The sequence below is a fragment of the Sphaerodactylus townsendi genome, linkage group LG04 (assembly GCF_021028975.2).
Source record: "Sphaerodactylus townsendi isolate TG3544 linkage group LG04, MPM_Stown_v2.3, whole genome shotgun sequence".
NCBI lineage: Eukaryota > Metazoa > Chordata > Lepidosauria > Squamata > Sphaerodactylidae > Sphaerodactylus > Sphaerodactylus townsendi.
Genome location: NC_059428.1, coordinates 148,334,842 through 148,336,147, shown reverse-complemented (window position 1 = coordinate 148,336,147; position 1,306 = coordinate 148,334,842).

Below are 1,306 nucleotides of genomic sequence, written 5' to 3'. Positions count from 1 at the left end.
TTGTAGAACATCCCCCAACTCACAAATCTGAATGCAGCAATAGGCCAAGCCACGCAGCAGAAATAATTTTTGGAAAACGTTTTCAAAATACTTTCAAAATGTTTTATTACTGCTATGAAAACATTTTATGGTGTTGTATCCAGACCCCCCAATTGGGGGAAACAACATCACTTTCAATGTTACTTAAACTGGGGACCCCAGATTCTCCCTTTAAGGTGGATTTAAAAGGAGAATCTGGGTTCCCTAGTTTAAACAAGTGATGCTGGAATCCACCCCCAAACAGCATCATTTTCAATGGTGTTTAAACTAGGGAGCCCAGATTCTCCTTTTAAATCCACCTTAAAGGAAGAATGTGGGGTCCCCACTTTAAACAACATTGAAAGTGATGCTATTTTGGGGTGGATTCTCCCCCACCCTGAAACAGCATCCCTTTCAATGTTAAAACTGGGGACCTCAGATTCTCCCTTTAAATCCATGCCGAAGGGGGTGGATTTAACAACAACAACAACAACCTTTATTAGGCATTGAGAGAATAAAAGAAAAAAGAAAACAAGCATTGGCAGGGAGTGGATTTAAAAAGCGAATCTGGGGAAATTTAGGGGGTGCCTGCTGTCAGGGGTGCAATTGTTAAGATAGCAGCACCAAAATTTCAGAGTATCTTCGTGAGACCCTACTGATGATACCACCCAGGTTTGGTTAAATTTGGTTCAGAGGGTCCAAAGTTATGGACCCTCAAAATTGTAGCCCCCATCTCCTATTAGCTCCCATTGGAAACAATGGGGGATGGGGGCACTCCCTTTGGGAGTCCATAACTTTGGACTCCCTAAACCAAACCTCACCAAACCCAGGTCATATCATCAGGAGAGTCTCCCAAAAAATCCCTGAAATTTTGATGCTGCTAGCTTAAAATCTGCAACCCCTGCAGGCCAAAAACGGAAATAACTCTGAAAATACAAAACCCCCCACAAACGAACCTGCAATTTTTTCGCCCATCACAAGGTGGCGCCCTGGGCAGCTGCCCACTTTGCCCAATGGGAGGAACGCCTCTGCTTAGGACTGACAGAGCGTTTCAAGCAGTCTGTTAATCTGAATGCTAGGTTTCCATTAGATATTAAAGGAACATGATTATTGTGCATTGTGTCCTGGAATTCTGTACGCTGAAATATTCCAAGACTCAACAATTTAAAGAGCTTGGTACACGGTAGACGCAGTAGTAAGTCTGATGTCTCAGGAGGTGGTAGTATTGGAGATATTCGCATGGCATTGGCTTCGGAAGCATCAGCGGACAAAGGAAAAGGATTGTAAA